General features: G+C 42.5%; 1 protein-coding gene across 1 annotated transcript in view; it reads left to right on the top strand.

Annotated features, from left to right (window-relative positions):
- Positions 1-24,396, top strand: part of col15a1b (collagen, type XV, alpha 1b) — a 130,962-nt gene that overhangs the window by 1,200 nt on the left and 105,366 nt on the right. The window lies entirely within an intron of this gene.

Raw genomic sequence — 24,396 nt, 5'->3', positions numbered from 1 at the left:
GATATAAACACGAACCTTATCAGGACCCCTACTCCTCATGGGGACCAAAGACCAGTCCTAATGCAGCAGAACTTAATTTATGAACACCTTGTCAAAGTAAGAGTGAAGGTGTAAATTGCAGCTAGGTTGAGGTTAGGCATCAGTTGGTTAAGGGAAGGATTAAGATTAGGGTTTGGGTTAGGATATTCACATAAATGGAAGTCAATGGAATGTCTTAATAAGGATAGCTACGCAAACCTGTGTGTGTGTGTGTGTGTGTGTGTGTGTGTGTGTGTGTGTGTGTGTGTGTGTGTGTGTGTGTCAGACAAGTCAAATGCTGAACTAAAGTGAGACGCTAAATGTTCACTTTGTATAGTAATAGTGTGGGAAGGTAAAGTTCCAGCTTGTGTTTGAGAATATGGGCCAGAGAGGCTATTTGGGGAGTGAGGGAGGTAAGGAGGATGGTGTGAGGAGGGGGTCCAAATTTTATGCTGTTTCAAATGGTGTTGTGTCTACCATCAATGGCTACAGGCCATTTAATTCAATTACTGTTGTTGTTTTACATGAACAAGGCATAATTGATTTACACAATACACATAACATCTTCCAACTGGTTTCAATCAGACTTTCTTTTTGTTAACAAGTTAGCAAGTGGCTTCCCTAATAAATGGGCGTAAATTTGAACACTAACAATGACATTTATCTCTTTTTAAAGAAATATGTTTTTTTTTTTCACCTTTGACTATGATGCTTATTTTACCTTGACTGTTCATTGTTCAGCTCTGTGTGTTTGAAACCAGTAAATCCATCCCCCACCACATTATGTAAATGGTGGTCCAGCATGGAAAAGAATGATTGTTCACATGTATTTTAAAATTCTAGTTGTCATTGTTGTTCAACTAACACAATCATTAAATTTGTTCATGTACATGTTCAAGGGAAGAGCCCCCCGGTGTGGAATTCACAAAATGAAATTTGGGATCCCCAAAACAACTGGGAGCACCAGACTAAAACACTAGATCACAACTTGCTAGAGTGACATTACTTTAATGGTCTTATTGATCACATTATGTTAGCATCCTTTAAAAAAACACATTCACAAAAATCATTAGAAAGAAGTAAAATAAAGAATACTTTTCAAATATTTTATGACTGTGGTTATAATTCTTAAAAAAACATTTTAACATGAACAGCTGACATTTAGTCCTGTCCAAAAAGAATGATTTGTTTTCACTTCTGGCAAGACTTGTGAGCCAGTTGTATAATGATGTTGGCATCATTATACCATGTGAACATAAAGTACCATACTGATATTATGTTTGTGTTATCAGCAATATTGGCGTTGCTATCAAAAATCAGGAATATGATGGTAAGTAGTGACACAGTGGTACAAAATCCCCTTACTTGGAGACAAATGAAACCAGGGAGAATGATGCTGCATTTAATGGGAATTCCGTCTCTTTGTGGTGCACTGGTTAATTTGGTTTGTTATCACAATAGGATATTTTGTCTGTTCATTTTGTAATAGCTGATTATTGCCATCCAAATTCTGTCTCTTGAGATGTTCACTTATCTTTTCTGTTGTTTTACACACACTGTTGATTGTCCTTTAAACTTGTCAAAGCCCAGTCCCACACCTTCTGATAGTATGATTGACATAGATTTGATCTGATATGGAAGATAAATTGTTTTGAGTGACACTAACGCCCACAAAAATTTCTGTCTCTAGAAGAATGTAATCCATTTAGTATACATTGGGGAAATTACTTAATTTTTGTCACATTTTTAACATTTCTTTCCAGCGCTGATTAAACTAAAAAGCAGTCATGCATTAAAGTTGTACCTATTTGTTCATAGTTTAATAGCTAAGAACACTTTTTGGTTGAAGTACCACTTTGAGCTGTGTTTCCTCTGTTATGCCATTTTAGTCCAGACTAATTTCACATAAGAAACTTTCACTCTTGAACATTTTCAGATTAGACTGGATTCAGAGTTCCATGAGAGCATCATGAATAGTGTCTACAAGTGCCAGCACACTATCAAAACTTTTTCCTCTTCACTTTGCATTTGCCCTCAGTTGAGTAGCTCTGAAAAGATTCCATGTTTAGCCAATATAAATGATTGTGAGGTGAGCCCAGTAGGAGTTTGCTCTAAGCGGGATGTTTCTCTGTACAGTAGAATGTACTTACTCTTGATAGTGTCCACCCTTCCATAATATTTGTTTTGATAACTGCAATTCACCTTAAGAAAGCAAACTTTTAAGCTTTTGAAAAATTTGATCTTCTCATTTTCCATGAGTGCAGCCAGCCTCTACATGTATTTTCAGTATCTGAACCATTTCCAATCTTGACTTTATAGGGTCTGTAATACTCCACTGAGTGATTTTATGAGACTGAAACCTAGAGAGTAATCATGTAATAGAAGTGTATGAAAGAGCCTCTGAGCTAAATGTCTGAACTATATTGGAGGACTGGATGCCCTCAAGGCACAGTGGGCCCAGTGGGAGTCTGGAATGTGCTCATTCAGCCAGAGTCACTTTGATTTAAATATGGTTTGTGCACAATGGGCCAACTGTAAAAAGGTAATGGTGTAACAGTCAGATCTATGGCCTTTTCAAAGGAAAAACATTTTTCATAGGAAACTGGAGTCCAAGACTAAGAATGGGCTCAGAAAAAACTTCATTTTCCATGGTGTAACATTCACAACGATGTCATTTTTAAGGGCTTCCATTGCTTCATAGAGGAAAATAGTGTGCTATAGTTCAAACTAAGGCGTCATTGAGCCTGTATTGGACGGATTCAATTTTCTTTTCGAATACAAATGTAACTGCTTCACAGATCTTGCAGATAATAATAATATAATAATAATAATGATCAGTTAATTAAATTCAGTCTTCTTGGATTTTTTTGTCTTTCATTGGCTGTACTTTATAAAGTAGGCATAATCTGGATTTATCATGACGTTTCACTGGAAACTAGGCTTCATCTGTGTGTGTGTGAAACTGATCTCACAAGGATTTTCTTGCTATCCTGCACATTAATCCAAAAATAATATTTCTTTTATGCAATCATGATGCATTCTGAATTGTAAAACACAACATTTTATAATAATATAAGATAAACTTTCATTTGTCACTCAGTGAGGAAACTGTCACTGTTAAAGCAGCAGAAACAGAGAAGTAGCAGCAGAAAAAGTACAGGGGCAATAAATAGTAGAAACTCCAATGAACTACAATAAAACTGTAATACACTATAATAAACTACAATCAATTAAAATAAATATGAGCAGCATTGGCTATTGCAGTGTTGGCTATTGCACAGTACAGTGTTGTGTAATAGTGGATAATAATAATAACAACAAGCACTTTCGCCTCAGAGCAAGAAGGTTCTGGGTTCCAGCCCCAGCTCAAGCACAGGGTCTTTCTTTGTGGAGTTTGCATATTCTCCTGGTGCCTGCGTGGGTTCCCCGGGGTATTCCGACTTCCTGCCGCAACCCAAAAATATGCAAGAGGGCACTAGGTTAATTGGATACTCTAAACTGACCATAGGTGTGGCTGTGAGAGTGAATGGTTGTCTGTCTATATGTGTTGGCCTGTGATGGACTGTCGACCCATACAGGGGGTACCCCGCCTCTTGCCTGAAGGCAGCTGGGACAGGCTCCAGCCCTCCCACAACTCTTAACAGGTTAAGGGGTAGAAAATGGATGGATGGATGGAAGAAGAAGAACTATATAATTGTTATTATTATTATTATTATTGTTATTATTATTAGTGGTGGTAGTAGTAGTAGTAGCATCAGTATTTACATTGTACTTTTTTAAAACAAGTTATAAAGAGTTCACATATAATTAAAGTAGAATAACGGCTCACTCCTCCTCATATTCACATACACCCCTCCCTCCTCACTGACGATTCCATGGCTCAGCTCAGCACACCTGTTCTCCCTCACCAATTTCCACATCTGGCTTCCATTCAATAATCAACTGCTGCCACTACAAAAGACGAGTCTGCACTTCACTCCACACCAGAGCTTCACCTGTCAACACGTATGTCTCTGGATATCCAAGCTCACCTGAGCCAACCTGCGGAGCCACCAACACTCACCAACTCCAATTCCTTTCCCAAGCTCTTTCCATCCTCAAGGAGGGTTCTGTCCCTGAATTTCGCATTCTTGCAGCCCGTTGCTAATGGAATGAGGCCGCATTGTTAAGTGCTTTCCGACAGGGTTTGGCAGAACACGTGAAGCCTTATGACCACGTGCCTTAGCTGGCAAAGAGTGGCCTGCCACCTTGAATCAGCTCATCTCCCTCTCCATCTGTCTTGATGAACGTCACCAGAAGCATAGAGAGGGCTCACCAAGGCTACACTGCAACCAGGCCACTCCCCCCACCTCCAGTGAGTCTTAACTGGCCTGTTCAAGCCTTTCCTGCTCCCTTAACATCTACTGGTGAAGAGGAGCCTATGTAGCAAGCATGTACTGTGCTAGTTCAGCACACTCAGGTGACTCTTGCCCAATCCTGCCTTCCAGAGCCTCCTCAGCTTGGCTGCCAAAAGCCAGGGCTCACCTGCTTGGGGGTTCTGAGTGAGTCACCTATTCAACTCCAGCAAGGCCAGGTTCATCATGACTCTCGCCTGGCAGGGGCAGAATCTCACCACTGATTGACTCTGGGGCTGATGAGAGCTTTATTGTCCATCACTATGCCCTGGAGGTAGCCCTCCCCGTTACACCTTTGGAGAGGTCTCTCTCAGCATTTGGTTTGAATGGATACCCCATGGGTCCCGTCACTCACCAGTGCGAGGCTTTCACCCTCACTGTCTCAGGAAACCATGTGGAAAGCATCCGTCACTACATTATCAACTCCCCTGACACGGCATTCATCTTAAGCAGACCTTGGCTGGAGCTCCACACCCCTCACATCAGTTGGCGCTCAGGCCGCATCCTCAGCTAGAGCATTCCCTGCCACGCCCACTGCCTTCGGTCCACCCAGACGCCTTCCCCGGTTGAGCAACTCCAACTTCAAACCCCTTGTCAGTGCTACCATCTTCACCAAGTTGGACGTCCGAAGTGCGTACACCTTGCACGTATCCGTGAGGGAGATGAGTGGAAGACTGCTTTCAAGACCCCCGTGGACGCTACGAATACTTGGTCATGCCCTTGAGTCTCACCAATGCACCCACCCATCAACCCACCCCTCACAGACAGCTCCAAGGTTTCCAAGGATTTGATTGGGATGTATTGAGGAAACGTGCGTGGATTCTGGTGTTCACACATATTGATACATCTGGATTATGTTTTGCGTACGCAACTCTCTCTCTTCTTGCAACCGCAAGTTTTTAGTATGAGATCCACGTGGCCCCAGGAAAGCTACAGAAACTCTGCTTTTATTCAAGTAGTGTAAAGTTTGTCAAGAGGCAGGCGGTTTCTGCAGATGTGTCATTATCTGACCAGCAGTTCTGAATGAGCATACTGATCCCTACAGGCACAGAGATGCACACAGTATCAAATACAACACTGCAGCATTTCATTTGAGCAATGGGTAATTGTTAAACAACCTCAGTTGGTGGATGGTCCTCTGCCAGTGGCACTGTTATGCAGAAAACATGAGATTATATTTTCCTGCCATAATTATTTCAAGGTTGCCTTTCATTCTAGACAATTTACAGTAAATCTCTGCCACAAAGAAAATGAATGCTCTGAATGCAACTAACCAACCCCCTCCACGCACACACACACACACACACACACACACACACACAAATTAAATTAGGGAATCTCTCTTCATTTCCCTGTACGTCATGCATGCATAAGCAGATATATTTACAGAAACTGTCAGATATCCTACAGCAACAATGGATGACATGGAGGCAGCATTGTGCCTATTGCTCGGTCAGTGGTTTTTGCTTTAACTAAAAGTGAGGGACAACAGACAGGCAAGGCTTGAAGTGGCGAAACAGAACACTCAAGGAAAGTTTAAAAGACTTGAACAAGTGATCGACCAGTATTCCGCTTCAGCCAAGATTATATGAAGTAGACGACATAAGCAGGTAAGTTACCCAATCAGCGCCCCACTATATGTTTATGTCACATTTTAGTCCCTGCTCGGCTCACTTGGAACCACAGCGGTACAGGGACCAAAATGGTATCTATTAATATTATGTTGGGGCCAGTAAAAATGGGGCCAAAAATCCAACCCCACACCACCGGACCTGAGCCAAAGTGAGCCAGTGGAAACGTGCCCTAATACTGCCAACTCTCAATGCTTCCAGGAGCGCAACTGCCGGTGTGTTGTTTGTGAAAAAACAAATCAAAATATATTGATAAGTCCACTCACTTGCTAGAGGCAAAAATGGGTGATAAACCCAGTTTCAGGTCAGATTTTTGATAGTTTAAAGTCAGTACAGTCTGTAACATGATTTCCAATTTGGCAAAAAGCAATTCAGATTCTTCTTACACATTTTATTAGCTGAGTTAAAGCTGATGAATTCATATGGATATTAGTCCTGATAGGATATCATAAATAGTGAGATACTAAATAGTTATGAATACCTTTTGTTTCTCTTCGTTTGTATGTATTTGCGTGTGGGTGGGTTAGCTGTTCTGATAAATCCTTCTCTCAGGTCAGACTCCTGATAACCTCTCTGACAAATGCTTTCTTCCTGTATTGTCTCTTTTCTGTCTTTGCCCTTGGGGCGGCATGGCTCAGATGTAGAGTGGCCATCTAGCAATAGGAGGGTTGCTGGTTTTACCCTCATTCCCCTGGTGACCATGTCAAAATATCCTGTCAGCTGGGATAGGCTCTAGCCCCCCTGTGACCCTCAACGGATAAACAGTATTAAATGAATAGATGGATGGATGAATATCGTTGTCCTCAATCTTGCGGAGGGCACACTCCTCTGCTAGCCTCCAAGTTTGTCCAAGCTGAGATGACATGGTATAATGGTATGAATCTATGTTTAGTCCTCAGCAGCCACAACTGCTACTTCTACCATAGGAGTAAGGGGATAATAATGCAATTTCACTGCTGAAACCAACAACTGGGTGTTCACTGTATATTTAGATATTTATATGGCCAGATATCAAATCGACCTGGGTTTGATTTTTTCTCTAATTCTTTTCATTTTAACAAAAGCTCATTATCTTCACAGAAACCCATCACCAAGATCTTGAGGCCTTTCTTACCAAATTTAATATGGATTAAATAGTCAGAGATGTAATTTCCTGCTGCAACCAGGTAGCGCTGTAACCCATTTAACCTTTATTGAGTTCTTCTTTTGCCAATACTACACCACTCTGCCATGTTTGGCGAATTCAGCCTAATAGTTTGAACATAATCTTGCTGACAGACTGATAAACAATACCAAAAAGATGAATCAAAAAATCAAAATCAAAAGCCTTTATTGACATTGTGTAGCATACAACGAAATTTGAGGAATTTGTTGGTGGATGTCATGATTGTAAAGTCACATGGTCAAATGGAGTATATAGTGAGAACAAAGACCTGCAGAGAGACACCCCAGCTGGATTACAGGCGGGAAACATTAAACTGTCAAAGGGATTTTTACAAAAATTAGCTCAGGAGTTGTCACCATAACACTTCAGCCTGGATCTCAGAGGAGGCCGGTGTTTTTGTCAGTTGATATAAGGTCCTTGATAGTGCGTTATGTGGACAGGAGTTCTGTAATCTAAGAGCTGGCGAAACCATCAAACACAGTGTAGACAAACATCAAGATTTATACCTCAATACTTAGGCCAAAGGGCTATGGGAGTAGGGAGATGAGAATGAAACTAATCTGCCCCCTCCTTTTGGCCAGTTTGGATAAACTGGAATGCATGAATAATATATTTAAAGACAATGTGGATCTTCATGATTTTTAATTTCACAATTTGACTGATTGGTTCATCAAACTTCAATCGTGAATTGAATTTGACTCCAAGATGTTCTGCGTGTGATTTGGCAGATGGGCTGAGATGATGAAAAAAAATTCCCATTTTGATTTTTGATATTGACCTGCAGGTTCAAAGAGAGAGAGAGAGAGTGTGTGTGTGTGTGTGTGTGTGTGTGTGTGTGTGTGTGTGTGTGTGTGTGTGTGTGTGTGTGTGTGTGTGTGTGTGTGTGTGATTTTTGTCTGCCTTCCAAGCATTCTCCTCATCCCAACCCACCCACTGGAACACGAAAGAGGCGTGCACCAACAGACAGTCAAACAAAGGGGTCAAGTGAGCAGAGCTTCAGATGCACAGTACTTCTCAAAGGTGCAGAACCTGAGATCTCAACTTGATATGCTGTGACATTATATTGTATGACAACAAACTAACATCATGAAACAAAGTCCTTCATTTATCAAAGAAACATACTCTCGGAAATTGGCTTATGTTGGGCACATATAGTTTTATAGTATATTTTATTGTATCTTGATGCTAACACTTCCAGCTCAGCACCTTGAATCGGCATAGTCGAGGGCAAGCAAGAATTGGTTCACCTGAATACATGATTCTGTCATGTGTTTACATCAAGGTAGTAAGAACAGTCAGTGTTAGTGTTAGTTATTTGTTTGTTTGTTTCATTCACATCAAAATGTGTGTGGCTTACTGAGCAATGACTGGATAAACATGTGAATTATACTGATAGCTATTTTACAACCCCCCCCCCCCCCAAAAAAAAAGCATTTTTCTGATTACTGGGAGATGTTGCTTAGGTTTTATTTATTTATTTATTTATTTATTTATTGTATTTGCAAACATTTAATTAGACATAAATAGGAGTAAAGTGTAATATGAATAAAACAAGCAAGAAATAAGAAATTTAAAAAAACAATGGACAATAACAAGAGAAAAAACAAAACACAAACAAAAAAACAATAATGGCACAACAGCAAAACAGTCAAGCACACATGAGACAGCAGTGGGGAGTATCCGTCACAACTGTTCAAAATGTATGGTAAGGAAGGTGGTGAGTTATGTGAATGTCTTGGTTTAGTAATACTTTATATAATTTTGTTAGTCGTTACTTTGTGTTTTTAAAGTCAAATAATTCTTCTGTCAGTGCTGGAGGTTGTAGGTTGTTTGTAGTTATACTGATTTGGGCTTTGATAAGGGATTTTAATCTAAAATGCTGAAGATACTGGTTCGTCCCACCGCTGTAGGTGTGAATGACATTTTCAAATGAGATTAATTTATCATGTGGATGATGTGGTGTAGGTGTGTGATTCCTTTTTCTTTCCAAGTGACAGAATCTAGGAGTGAGTTTTTTTTCTGTGTAAAGTCTAGGTTATTCCAAATTGGGGTATATTTGCAGGAGGTTAAAGTGAATTTGAAGAGCTTGTTCATTTTCCACCAAGCTGTCAGAGTTGTCGAAATTACTGTATTGTTGAATGCACTGTAACATTTTAAACTTGTGTTGAGAAATTGGAGGTCAGATATTAAGATGGGTTTCCATTGTGCTTGTTCTAGTTCTGTCCATGAGTGAAACTGTGTTGTGTGATTAATCCAGTTATAAATATATTGTAACAAAAATGATATTTTAATATTGTAAAGAAAATAAAAATGAAAATTGGGTGCCTCTAGACTGCCTGCTGTTATACTTTTTTGTAATGTTGCGAGTTTTTTTTTTTAATTTTTCCAATAGAATTTGTTTTTGATAGAGTCCTGTGATTGAAACCAGTTGGTGGTTTGTGTTGGGATCACTGTAAAAAGATAATTGATTTTGGGTAATGCTGACATTTTGTCTGATTGACTCTGTCGAAGGTTTTTTTCAGCATCCAGGAAGGTGATAATGGTTTTGAGGTTGTTAGATCCAGAAATGTTTATCAGGTTAAAAAGTCTGCGCATGTTATCTGAAGAATGTCATCCTTTAATGAAACAGGTTTGATCAGGATTTATTATATGAGGGATTATTTTTTCGCTGTGGATGGTCAGGGCTTTGCATATTATTTTAATGTCTGTGTTGATTAATGATAGAGGCTGGTAACTGGACTTGGGTCTTTGTCGGGCTTTAGCAGTAATGAGAAGAGAGCAGTATTCATGTGTTGGGGAATTTTGGAGGTGTGTTTGATTTCTTGCCGCATTTTCATGATTAGTGGTGAAATAGTGTTCCAGAAATGTTTGAAGAATTCAGCAGGGAGGCCATCCCGACTGGGTGCTTTATTGTTTGGCATTTTGTTGAGTTCCTTAAAGTATTTATCTTGCATGAGTGGTTTGTCCAGGATATTTGCTTGGTCTATTGTTATTTTGGGAAGATTAAGAATGTCTAAAAATTAATCAATTTCTGATATATCCAGTTCATGATCACAGGTGTATAGTTTACTGTAAAATGATCGAAAAGTGTTGTTGATGTCTTGGGCTGAGAACATTGGCCTTCCTGCTGAATCCCTTACTACAGATATTATGGATTTTTCTTTGTTATTTTGTAATTGGTTTGCCAGGTATTTCCCATTTTTATTGTTGTATTAAAATTGATCGTGTCTTAATCTTTCTATAAATTGAGTTTTTTTTTTGTGAAGTATTTTGTCCAATTGGAATTTAACTTGTCTTCGTTCATTGTGGATAGCTTCTGATTAGTTATTTGCATATGAGTCATTCAGCTGTTTGAGTTTCTCTCAAGTTCATTTCAATCTCCATGTCTTTTTCTTCTTATATGATGAGTATGGTATTATTTTTCCTCTTTTTACTCCTTTTGTCATTTCCCACAGAGTTGCTGGTGAGGTGTCTGGAGAATCATTAATATCAATCAGGAATGCCCACTCTCTTTTGAAATAAATGTCAAAATCAGGATCTATAAGGAGGGAGGTATTGAAGCGTCATCTTGAACAGAAAGGTTTGATAGTATGATGGGTGTTCGTGGAAAAGATACATGGGCCTGGTCACTTATTACAATGGGATGCATATTTATATCAGAGAGTGGATATGATGGTGATGCTAACAAGAAAGAAATCTATGCACAATATTCCCTGGATGTTAGGTTGTGTAATAGGTTGTAAAGCAAACTCATTTATGTGTTGTTTTATTATTTCAGATGAAGTCTTTACTGGAGCCTATAAAGGACTGTATATTCACCTAAGGGGGATGAGCTAATTACCTAACTAATTAGCAAATACTCCAATTTAAACTCGAAGACCCAACCTGAAGAGGAGTGAGAGGAGACTACCAACAAAGTTAACCATGTAATAAAGAACCACATAAACCAATATACAATAGTAGTACACACACACACACATACACTGATACACACTCACACACTACCTCCCTAGCGAGACCTCCCACACTAATTCAATCACACACAACACACACACAGTCCGACTTGAGGCCCCCTGGCAGGGCCAGATGATCATGAAGGTGCAGCGCCGCTGAATCAGTGGTGCGTGTAAGAAGGGGGAAAGGGGTGAGTTGCAACTGCTGGATACAACAGGGGCATTGGAGAGGGGGGACACCTCCCTATGTAGAGAAGGGGGGGGGGGTGCAGCTTGGCTGAGCCTCCTGCCGGGGTTCGCACTCGCCCCACAAGCACAGTCTGGAGCGAGAGCAGAACCAGCCTCTTCCTGGATCACCTCTCTGTCGACTTGTCCGCGAGCACATGCTCCTAGGATTCTTCCCACTCTAGCCGCAAGTTGTCCACCTCCCTTGCAGTGATGGAGCCACGATAGCGTACAGCTACCGTTAATATACAAACTCACTTTGTCTTAACTCCCCCAAAAATGTCCCACAATCTCTCGTTGTCTGACTGTCCACATTCAAAGATGAAAATAGCACGGCTGGCTAACACCACACACACTCTCGGCTCTCACACGTCTAAACCGCACCCGCTTGACTCCACCGCAGACGGGCTGGACGCATGTGCAAACTTGCCCGTAACCATAGCAAAGTTAAAACAAATCATTCTGTACAGAGACACACTGTAGGCTCCCAAAACAACACACGTGAACTTGTAAATAAAATAATCCCTTCACAGAAAACACACTCCTGTAACTGCAGAACCAAAGGGACAATTACACAAACATGCAAACCTTCAGATCAAAGTCCATGGTTTGAAGGTGCTTTGGGTGTACTATCTGTCGAGTGTGTGATCTATAATTGTATTAAAATCTCCTCCGATAATTAAAGGTGAATCAGGCTTGTTATTGAATGAGGAGAGGCACGTGTGGAAAAAAGGGGGGTCATCACTGTTGGGACCATAGACATTTGCAACTATGTAATTTTCACTGAAGAGAGAGGCATGGATAATAATGTGGCGTCCCTCTGGATCTATTTTTGTTGAATTTATAATGAGTGGAATACTTCGATACTTAATTAGAATTGGGACCCCTCTTTTTCTAGAGTTGTATGTTGCTGAATAAACTTGGTTGTATTGTGAAGAGTTTAGTTTGTGTTGTTCAGATGGGCAGAGGTGGGTCTCTTGTAATTGCCAAATATCTGCTTGTAATTTGGTTAAGTGGTTAAGGACCTTGGTCCTTCTAGCCTGTGAGTCTATGCCCCAAATATTCCAGCTGACAAACTTGATTTTACTTATTTTCTTTCCTTTATTAAGTCAAAAATAAAGAAAAGAATGATCCACACTTGAGTGATACTGTTTCTGATCGTGATTTAAGTTATAGTTCATTTTTATCCTGAGTGATACAAAATATAACAAATATATTGGATATACATACCGGACAGACAAACAGAAAACAAAGACAAACAGTCGGTGAGACACATAGACTGACAGACATGGGGACAGACAAAAGATAGATACACAAATGGACTGACAGGTAAAGAAAAAAGGTGCCAGGAGGGTTATGTTCATGTGAGTGGTCGTTGTTCAGCCAGGTTCGCGTTTGGTCACAGAGAATCCATTGAGAGATTCTTGTGGCCAGATTTGAACCTCTGACTGCTATGCTCTAAGAGGCCCGACTAAATACGTTTCCATCCCGTCACGGTATGTGAACTTAAACATGCATCACAGCATGAAGAGCAGCAGTGGTCTTCCTTCTGTCTATAGTACTTAAAATCCTGAGGTGTCTGAAATCTGCTTAGGTTAACTTTTGTCTCCTGACTCTTCTTTGGTGCATTTCGTAAGTACCAATCTCAGCAATTGACTTCAAGCATACTTTACCACACTGTGAGAACACTTTATGTCTTTTCCTATTTGTTTCATAGAACATCCAGCATCATGAAGCGCTTTAATACAGACATTGAGCTCTCAATGTTTTACCACTTTGAACAGAAATGAGGAATTGCGAAATGAATTAATCTTTTAATAATCAAATTTTAGGCTGCTCCCTGGGCTTCTCTGAGAAGTCAAAAATAAATCAAGGAAAACATTAAACCACTAAAACTGACTTTTCTGATCAAGAAGGCAAGTTAATTACTATAATTTGACATCTTGTGCTTTTTGCTTTATTATTTTTCCTATTTTTGTAAAACAGTAAATTTGAAAATTCACAGATAACAATATTTTTTTTTAATTAAAAAATAATGTCTCGGTGAAAGAGCTTCAACATACTTGTGTATTAACCACTAGAGAAACATAATTTTGGTAATCGTTTAATGCTGTTAGGGCAGCTGTGGCATAAAGCTGACATTAAGTGGTCATCTAATAAATTTAAGCATTTTATATACAGCATATTCTGAATATGCATTTTTAATAGGGGTTTTTACAAAAAGTTTATGACTTGTACTGTACAGCCTCTTGCCTGTACTAGGTTTATATTCTAGCTGAATGCAATGGTGTAGATACTGTTAAATGATATAACTAGTCTAACTCTACACAACATATGCAGTCTTATTAAACATTGAACATGTCATAGCAAAGTAATCAAACACTTTTATTCACAATTACATCTTTAATTATGTCAGCATTTCCTAACTGAACATGGCTGAGACACAGAGTGAAAACATACCGTAGGAGGAGTAGAAGGGTGCTGGAGGAAGCAGGAAGGGGAAGGGGGAGGTGAACGAGAAAAACAATTTAACAACACTGGCTCCATTGATTACATGTGAAGTTTCTATGCTGTGTGTGTTTGTTGTGCGTGCGTGCGAGTGTGTGCATTAGTAAGCGGGTGTGTGTGTGTGTGTGTGTGTGTGTGTGTGTGTGTGTGTGTGTGTGTGTGTGTGTGTGTGTACAATAACCAGAGAACACATCCTATCTGTTGACCTTTATGGCCCACCCACCTATGTCTGCTTTGGAGCTGGCTACGGGGATGCACCACAAAGCCTTTCCAGGGTCATGTCAAATATACAGTCCAGTAAAAATATGCCTGCAATCACAGAGATGATTTTATGCCAGTTTCATAAAGATTAAGGCATGTATCTTTTAGATATTCCATGTGAGCAGGGCATAGCAGAGAGTCATAACTGCATCATCACTGCATGACTCATCCTATCGTAGTTATGAGCATCTTGTTTTCATCATATAGTGAGATTTCCATATCCCTCTGTTTTTTGTTGTTTTTTTACAAACTCACTAAAGTAGGATGTAGTCATACATTTTTTCCTACATAAGATAAATATAATTAAAGCTGCAAGCAGCGTTGAATGGGCCTTCGCACCCTTGAGCACATCGAGGTGCGACGCAGTTGCAGGGCTTATGACACGGGCATGTAGATGTTTCAGACCTGGACTGATAGCTCTGACTTTACCCACCCCCACCCTTCCTTCCCTCCTTTTCCCTGTCAGTTTGTTGAGGATTCTAGAGTAGTCTTGTTGTGACATATCGTCATAAATCCCATGACTTTAGCCAAATCTTACATTAGAATTCACATTTTAATAGTAAAATTTGTCCCAAATCCAGTGATAGTTGTTAGAAAGTGGTCAAACTTACAGTTTAGATGTCAGAAGTCTCAGTTTGACCCAAAGTATATGTCCAGAGATTGCCTCCCCATTGGTTTTCATTGTAAGGTATAATGTGACACAGCGAATTTCAGGGCTTACAGAATCCAAACCGTTTGAGTTATTACAAAGTTTTTAATGATTTTGTTCACAGTGTCATAAGTCATGTATCAAAGTTTGAAGGCAAAACCATTAATGCTCTAGGAGGAGATAGCATTTGTTCGGGGTCCAAAATTGGCACAACCCTAACCTAGGTGATGCTATGGAGCACATTTTGGGGGCTAATTTCTACATTTTATCAATTTTTTGACCAGATCTGATGTGCGTGCCAAATTTGGTGAGTTTTTGAGCATGTCTAGGGGGGAAAATTGAGGTCTAACATGGCAGAATTATAAAAAAAGAAAGAAGACATAAACGCAACAGATACAATAGGGTCTTTGTCGCTTTGGAGCTCACGCCCTAATTACAATCAAAAAGTTTTGAATATTAGTCTTGGGACCTCCTTCTTTTTGTGAACTTCAAAATATTATGATGTGAAGACTGTGTTTATTGTGGCATGAGTTATGTCTCTGGCTCACAAGAGGCAACATAGGGGAGTGAAACAATGGCTGCAAAAAAACTAGGTTTATTGGTAACAAAAGAACAAGGAAGAGAATGGTGTGGAAGTTGGCAGCATGGCTGCCGACCCTGGCTGTGGTCTGAGGGAGAGAGGGGGGAGGAGCCTGGCTGGGCCTTTTAAAGGTGAGCGGTAGGTGCTGGCTATTGGAGATCGGGAGAGGAGGGGCTCTATGATAGAGCATGAAAAACAGTGAAACACCTCTGGACATAACACTCCCTCCCATAAGCTGAAGGACGTTCATACGCGTGGGCACGCGGCCACCAGGCTGGACAGGAGTTCAGAGTTTGGCAATCTAACCCGAGAGATAACCTCTGTGTTGCTCTCAGGTACACAGGTTGGAGTATCCACTGCGACAGCCTTCACGTCTGACGACACAGCACCATTCCTGTCACAGTAGGGTTTCAAAAGATTAATGTGACATAAACATGTTTTACGATTCCGATCGGGAGTTCTCACCAGATAGTCACACTCCCCAACCTTCTGCTGAATTACATATGACCCACTGTACCAAGCCTGCAAAGCAGAACCGGGAAGTGGAAGCAACACCAATACCTTGTCATCAGGTCCAAAGAACCTCTTCTCCCAAGTTCTTCGTGGCCATCTCACAGGCCTTCTTGAGCCTCAATCAAAACCAGCACACAAAATCTAAAAGGTTAGTCGGAGGATGCTGGTCTTCAAGCCAGCTTTCCTTCAACGGTTTCAAGGGACCCCGCACCGTATGGCCAAACATGAGTTCAGCGAGACTAAACCCAAGGGACTCTTGAGTCACCTCTCTGGATGCAAAGAGGAGTAGAGGAGTTCCATGATCCCAGTCCTTCTCATCGTCTTTGCAGTAGGTCCTCAACATTGTCTTCAGAGTCTGATGAAACCATTCCAGGGCTCCCTGAGACTCTAGGTGGTATGTGGATTTAGTACAGTGCTGAATTGATAACTGCTGGAGCACCTGAGAGAAGACACGGGACATGAATTTCAGTCCCTGGTCAGTTTGAACAACCCTGGGAAGACCAAACAGTGTGAAAACCTTAATAAGGGCCTTAGAAACTGCAGAAGCTGTAATTCTCCATAGGAACAACCTCAGGGAACCAAATAGCTGCACACATCATAGTCAGCAAAAGTTGGTTACCTGACTTGGTACGAGGGAGTGGACCAACACAGTCAAGCAGGATCCTCTCAAAGGGCTCTCCATTAGCAGGGATTGGATGTAATGGTGCAGGTGGAATTTTTTGCTTGGGCTTTCCAACGGTTTGACATACATGACATGTTTTACTGTACTGTGAAACGTCAGATTTCACACCGGGCCAGAAAAAGTGCCCCAACACCTGATCCAGGGTTTTCCTGACACTCATATGCCCTGCAAGACAACTATCATGAGCCAACTGTAAAATGTCAAACAGATATGCGCAATGAACCACAACTTGAAACACACTACTCCAGTCATCTTCACTTGACATCCTGGGAGAAGTCCACTTTCTCAACAACCCTCCATCATTAACAAAATATTCACAGGAAATAGCTGCAATTTCTTCTTCAGAAACCGCTTCCTCAATGAGAGGGGACAATGTGTTGTCTTTCCCCTGTTCAGCTTTAAGTTCTTCACGGGAGGGGAAGACGTTACCGAACCCCAGTGTTTCATACTTTGTCAGGAAGGTGTCAGAAAGTGTAATCTCCGAACCCAGGGCTTTATCCTTCTCTCTCTCCAACATGCCACACCTGGTAATGCAAACTGAGAATGTGGCTGGATATTTCCTCTGGAGCTCGTCTGGATGTGGGCGCCACAGGAAGGGGAACCACCTCAGGAGCAGCAAGCACCAGCCAGATCGTTCCCTAGAATGAGTGACACACCCTTAATGGGAATGTAGGAACAAACAGCCACAACAACATCAACCAAGACCAGAGCTGTTTCTAGGTGAAGGCGATTCAGAGGCAAAGACAGGTGACCCCCACTGAACCCTTCAACGATGGAGTCAGAGCAGAAGACAGATTTGTCACTGAACAGGAGGACATCCTGGAGGATCGGGGACTGAAAGGCCCCACTGTCCCTCCAGATCTTAATAGGTTTTCTAGACGGATCACAAACAAGAGAAACAAAACCATCCATGAGGAAGGACACAGAGTCAGCCAGCTCACACTTTGGAGTCGGAGGCTCCATAGCCTCAGTTAGACAATGTCGTACAGACTTAAACAAAGCAACAGGCCAAGCAGATTTTTGTTTTCTACTCAAAACAAGGCACTCAGCAATAAGATGACTGGGCTTCTTACAGTAGAAACAAGCCTTCTCTGACGCAGCCCCAGGAGCTGACCTCCTGGTGAAAGGGCTGAAGGCAGAGGGGATTGGCAGTGAAGAACGAGGTCCGTTGAACGCAGCCGTCCCCTGCGGCTGAGCTCGTGCTTTATCAAAGCTGATTTTGTTAATCAGCATAAACTCATCTGATAAAACACCAGCCTTATCAATAGCTGTAACTCTCTGCTCATTAAAATAGGTATGAACAACGTCGGGTAGACAGTTCTTGAGATCTTCAAGCAAGATTAATTTCTGAGGTCTTCTTTTGTGTCCACCTTCTGCGACTTACCCCACTGGGTAAAAAGTGTTTCTTTTTCTTAAGCAAAGTCACCATAAGTTTGTTGGTCTGTCTTACGAAGACATCAGAAACGCTGGCGGTACGCCTCAGGGACAAGCTCACAGGCTCTCAATATAGCACTTTTCACAATCTCATAGTCAAGACTTTCCTCTAGGCTTAAATCAGAATATGCGTATTGTGCCTTCCCCATGAGAACACTCTGCAACAGCAGGGTCCACACATTCTGAGGCCACCTTTAGACTGCAGCCACTTGATCAAAATGAGGGAAAAACTTCTCAACGTCTTTCTACACAAAAGGAGGCACTAGTCTAATGTGTCTAACTACATCAAATTCAGATGACCAAACATTAGTGGGGCTCCTTAAGCAGCATGTTTGAGTTTCAGGGGCCTCATGAATCAACGCGGTTTACGCAAGAAAAACTTGTGTACGCCAGGATCGACGCTCACGCTCAGATGTATCAACGCAAAAAGTCGTCGATACTTGTGCTGTTTCATGCCAACTCCGGAGGTGCCATAGAAGTTGGCGGAAAGCCAATTCTTGCGTTAACTGCACTTTGGGCCATTGGTGACACCCTGTGGCGGTGTTTGGTAACTGACATTATTTGACAACTGCACATACATCGGGCACAAAAAAGGCTTCCAGCGGGAGATGGCGGACCATTCCGGGGTGAGCCAGTCGACCCTCAGCCAGGCCATGCCCTTGGTGGTGGACCTGATCATCCGCCTCTCCCACAGGTACATTAAATTCCCTTACGCTGCGGTTGAACAGGCCAATATTAAAGTGCATTCTGTAGCAATAGCTGGATTCCCTAATGTAATCGGAGCCATTGGCTGCACTCATGTTGCCATAAAAGTGCCGTCCCACGAGGAATAGCTTACATTCATCGTAAGGGTTTCCACTCCATTAATGTGCAGATCATCGATGCGCAGAGGCTGGAGGGATGGACGCCGATCCCGGCCGAGCAGCCATCCTTGCATGCAGAATTTCCACACTGTGAATGGGTAAGAAGCGATTACACGATTCATGAAGCCAGATTAATTTATTTGTCCACGAAACGTTCCAGAACATTTATCAGGTGGTCAAGCCGCTCATTGATCCCCGTTATGTCCTCCTGCGACTGCAGAACCACCTGTGTGAGGACCCTCCCACTGGATCTGTGTGGGCTGGAGGACGGTCCGCTGCTTGTCGGCCTGGTGCTTGTGCTGGGGCCGGGGGACGGGCTGGCCCGAATGCCGCTGGTCCTGGCAGATGACTCTGAGCCGGCGGACAGGCTGGCGCAGGAGCCAGCAGGGGTGCTGCACGTATAGCGGCATGGCTGACGGATCAATTTCTGTTAAACATATTGATTTATTTAAATGGCTGATTCTGTGTATTTGTTGCGTTTGCATCCGTGGCAAAGCATGTGGAAATGTTGCGTAAGAAATGAAGTTGCCACTTACCCTCTAGGCTCTCAGAGTCAGTGTGGGTGGTGGCAACACAGAGGTGCTGCCCATGACTGCCACCACCCGCTGCTCAAAATCTGTCAGGCGCCCCTCTCCCTCACCCCCACTTGTCTGGCCCGCTCTCCTCCGGAGGGCAGCTGTACGCTGCTTGACCTCCACCTTGAGGTCCTGTTGTGCCATTTTTAGATTTAATTCATACGTTTAGCTTGCATTGTTTAAGAAGTTAGAATTGCAGACATGCATTAGAAATAGAGAGGAAATCTTTCAGAGCGCCAGTAGTGGTGCAAGCTTATGACGTAGTTATGCTCGTGCAGGTTTAGTGAGGAAAACTGTGCTTTGTATCACTTTGATCGTTCAGTAAAGGAGGAGCGAACACTTTTCTACCGTTGTCATAAAACCTCAAACACGCATAGCAACTCGTTCTTTCCGTCATTAGAAGTAGTTAAGATGTATGAACATGATGATAAACAACACTGGTGATTAGACGGGAACTTTAGCCAATAACAGGTCCGACCACTTTTTTTCATCTCCGCGGGCGTGCGTTGCTCCGAACCTACCGCGTTCACCCTCTCACACTTCCCACTCACAACGTTCATTGCTTATACTGACACCACTGGTCAGGCTGCCAAACAAAATATGCTGTCTCTCCTCCACCTCTCCTACCAGCACCTCCAGCTTGCAGGCTGTGAACCTCTTTTTCTTTGACATGATTTTGCGAGTGCGGACAGTGGAGACCCTATTTAGATGAACTTGTGCATTTATAGGTGGGCTTAACGGGGGCGGGCCTGGTCACACCGACATCTGCGCTCAATTCCATGCTGATTGGGATGTATCATGGAAACGTGCGTGGTTTCCAGCACTCGCACATATTGATACATCCAGATTTTTTTGTGCGTATGCAAGTTTTGCGATTCTTGTGACCGCAGTTCTTTAGTATGAGATCCACGCAAGTATTGATACATGAGGCCCCAGGTCTTTAAGGGACCGTTCATGCTCAAAATGCATTTGTCTCTCTCTTAATTGCCGCTCTCTATCCCTATCCTCCAGCTGCAACCTTTGCAATGCCAACTCTTTTAACCTCAACTCAATGGCAGCGGCTGACACGTGAGGTGGTGGACGTGGTCCAGAGGCTGGTGGAGGTGCAGGTTTAAGAACACCATGTTCAGTAAGGATAGATTTCAGCGCATCTTTAACACCCTCTTTAAGACGTTTCTCACTGCTGGTAATCTCGACATCAAAGTAAGCAGAAAGTTTCATGGAGGTTTCAGGCTGAGGCAGCCCCTCTGAAGGTGCACGAATAAAATCATCAGTGGTTGCCATATTAAATCTCTTGGTTGAAATTGCACCAAACTGAAGGTTATACTGAACCCAACACACACAGTGCACCCTCAAAAAGTGTCCATCACCACATCAGCTGAATCACATCACATGCTCTCTCCACATCCTGGCTATCAAAAACCACCAACAAATAGTCACAAAAGTAGACCCAGAAACACCCATCAAGCTACTGAAGTAGCACAAAATGTTACTCAAATGAGTAGCAAAAAAAAGCCGAATAGTGAAGAAAGCAATTCAACCGTCATCGTCGTCATCTTCCACTTATTCGGTTGGTCCCGGCAACAGTGTCAGCAAGGAAGCCCAGACTGTCCTCTCCCTAGCCACATCCACCAGCTCTTCTTGGCATTCCCAGGCCAGCTGAGAGATATAATCCCTCCAGTGAGTCCTGGGTCGGCCTCCTCCCGGTTGGGCATGCCTGGAACACTTCCCGAGGGAGTCATCCGGGAGGCATCCTCACCAGATGCCCGAACCTCCTCAATTGACTCCTCTCAACATGGAGGAGCAGCAGCTCTATTCTGAGCACCTACCGAATGACTGAGCTTCTCACCCTATCTGTAAGGGAGAGCCCAGCCACCCTGCGGAGGAAACTCCTTTCGGCCGCTTGTATTCGCAATCTTGTCCTTTTGTTATTACCCAAAGCTCATGACCATAGATGAGGGTTGGAACATAGATTGATCGGTAAATCAAGAACCTCACCTCTTGGCTCAGCTCCCTCTTCACCACAACGGACCGGTTTACCACCCACATCACTGCGGATGCCACCCCAATCTGCCTGTCAATCTCCCGCTCCATCCTACTCTCACTCATGAACAAGACCCAGAGATACTTCAACTCCTCCACCTGTGGCAGGACCTCTCCCCAACCTGAAGTCGGCAAACCACCCTTTTCTGGCTGAACACCATGGCCTCAGACTTCGAGGTGCTGATTCTTATCCCAGCCACTTCATATTTGGCTGCGAACTGTCCCAGCAAGAGCTGGAGGTTGTGACCTGATGGAGCTAAGAGGACCACAGAATCCACAAAAAGCAGAGACAACATCCTCCAGCCACCAAACTCAACTGCTCCCCTTAGGTGACAGACAATTTGCCAGAACCTTTCTGAGCTGACCGATAGTCATTCTCCATGGCCTCACCAAACTCCTCCCATGCCTGAGTTTTTGCCTTGGGGACTGCCATGGCTGCACACCGCTTGGCCTACCGGTACCAGTCGGCTGCCTCTGGAGACCCACAGGGCAACCATGCCCTGTAAGCCTCCTTCTTCACCCTTACTGCCACGACCACTCACAACAGCCGCCTCAACAAAGGCAGAGCGGAACATGGCCCATTCGGACTCATTGTCCCCCACTACCCCCGGGAAATTCACTGGACAGGACATGGTCAGTAATAATTTTACCCTCTAAATCAGAGGTCCCCAAACTTTTTGCTGTGTGGGCCACATAACTTTCCCCTTCTCTGATGGGGGGCCGGGGTCAGTTTGTAACAGAAAAAGTGTGACGACCGTGGGGGTGCCTAAACGTAAAAATGTATTGTTTTCCAGAAAGCCACACAACCAAATAACCCTCTCTGGGTTCTTCACAGAAAAAAAGTCAGGAAATATATAAAGACACTACCAAATAACCCTCTCTGGGTTCGGGTCTAGGATTTATTTCTGGGGTTTGCCAGATAGGGGCACAGACTGCAGATGGGTGGAATAGAATGTCACGTTCTATGCGTATATGAAATAGTTACTGACTGTGTGCTCACACCAAACGTCAATGTGAATTTTCGCGACGCTTTATTCACGAATATAAACATATTGATCCAGCGATCAAATTCGCACGAATACAGTGACGTGAAAATTCGCGTTGCGTTTGGTGTGAAGATTAGGGCTGCAACTAACGCCTATTTAAATAATTGACTAGTCACCGACTATTGAAGCCATTAGTCAACTAATCGGATAATTATTAATTTTTTCTTAAATTTAGCGTGAAGTTGATTTAATTATGTGGCAAATGATAAAGAAGAAAGATGGGCACAATGAAAAATTCAAAACATTCATTAATTTAAAATACGTTTGTCTGGCACAGTGTGGCATAATTCTAGAGCTCCCTTTTATAGCGAAAATACACTTATAAAATGTACAATGTATGTCATAAGAACCGTATTGGCTTGAATGTTACTTGAATCTCACCGAGGCGAGTCAGACTCTGTTTCGTTCAACTGTCCGATGGGCGTCTTTAAATGTTCGTGCATCACGGAGGTACTGCCATGACACCAAGGTCTGCTTTGCAACCTTTGCAAGTAGTCTTTTTATTCGCCGTATCCAGGCTAAAATGCACCAAACTTTAGAAGTTTTGGTACGCGTACCTGATGTTGATGCCGGGTTCCTGTATGTTACCGCTCAGAGACAGAGACGCTATTGCGCATTAGCGATATTCGGCAGAGATTATAATCAAGTGAGATGCCTCACTCTGTTGGAAAAATGCGTGTGGCGACAATAGTCGACGATGGAATTCATTGTCGACTAATCGTTGCAGCCCCAGTGAACACACCTTAATAGTTAATAATGAAAATAGTTCATAGCAAGTTATCAATTTTATTATCAAATACAATTATACATATGGAAAAAAATCAAAATGTGTCTCTGATATTGTTCAGGGGGCCGGGCCAAATGTGGAGGCGGGTCGTAGTTTGGGGGTCACTGCTCTAAATAATGTGTGTGTCCCAGAGAGTTTAAGTCGCTCTGTATGGTTACAGTGGTTTTGGAACAGATTTTACGAACTTTGTGAAAGAGTAACTGTACTTCAAAGACCAACTGTTAGACAAACAGATAAAAAATAAAAATTCCTAAGACCTTGATATAAGACAGGTAGACAGAGCACAGGATGGAGTTACAAACTCCAAAGGACTCTTTGTTGACCTTGTTTGAGAAATGACTCAGTGATCACGTCAAACTTTAGAATGGAGTCAAACACAGGAGACAAATACTTGTACTATGTTTTCAATATTTTCATAATTGATTTTTCCTCAAAAATCAATTTAAAGTTTCTTATTTTTTCAAAACACTGAATTCAAGGAGACTGTTGCCACACCACTCCACAAAAGTAGGAAGAGCACAGTCATGGTCTGACTCCCCCTGGAGGAGAGACAGGAGTGCAGTCCATCCATCCACCCATCCATCCATTGTCGCTCTGATACCACTTATCCTGTTCAGGGTCGTTGTAGGGTTGGAGCCTATCCCAGCAGCCTTAGAGCCATAGAGACAGACAACCATTCATACTCACAGCCACGCCTACAGTCAATTTAGAGTATTCAATAAGCCTAGTTACCATTTGCATGTCTTTGGACTGTGGGAGGAAGCTGGAGTACCCGGAGAGAACCCACACAGGCACAGGGGGAACATGCAAGCTCCTCACAGGAAGATTTCAAGCTCAAACCTTCTTGCTGTGAGTTGACAGTGCCAACCACTGCACCACTGTGCCACCCAGGACTGAGTGACTCTGAAAATTTTATATGAATGCTGCCCACTTAAAAAGACCTACCGTATTTTCCACACAATAAGGCGCACCTAAATGCCTTTAATTTTCTCAAAAACTGACAGTGTGCCTTATAATCCGATGCGCCTTATATATGGATCAATATTGGTTAATTATGGCTACCGTAGTC

The sequence above is a fragment of the Aulostomus chinensis genome, chromosome 5 (assembly GCF_037954235.1).
Source record: "Aulostomus chinensis isolate RoL2024-O1b breed Wild chromosome 5, RoL_Achi_v1.0, whole genome shotgun sequence".
Classification (NCBI taxonomy): domain Eukaryota; kingdom Metazoa; phylum Chordata; class Actinopteri; order Syngnathiformes; family Aulostomidae; genus Aulostomus; species Aulostomus chinensis.
Note: the sequence above shows the minus strand (reverse complement) of the source record. Positions and strands in the feature narration are given on the sequence as shown.